Below are 200 nucleotides of genomic sequence, written 5' to 3' on the forward strand. Positions count from 1 at the left end.
TAGTTAATCATCTGATATTGAAAGCTTATTGTGTTAAATCTGATCATAGTTCGCTATACCATTCATCGTATTAATTATCGTAATAGAGACCTAGTATATTTATATAAGTACTGACACCGTCCAATCGTTGTGTTAATTGTCTGTTTTCGTGGGGGGGGGCGGTGAATACAGAATCTAAACTTGGTGAGCTACGAAACAGT

This window comes from Penaeus monodon, chromosome 22 (assembly GCF_015228065.2).
Source record: "Penaeus monodon isolate SGIC_2016 chromosome 22, NSTDA_Pmon_1, whole genome shotgun sequence".
NCBI classification, from domain to species: domain Eukaryota; kingdom Metazoa; phylum Arthropoda; class Malacostraca; order Decapoda; family Penaeidae; genus Penaeus; species Penaeus monodon.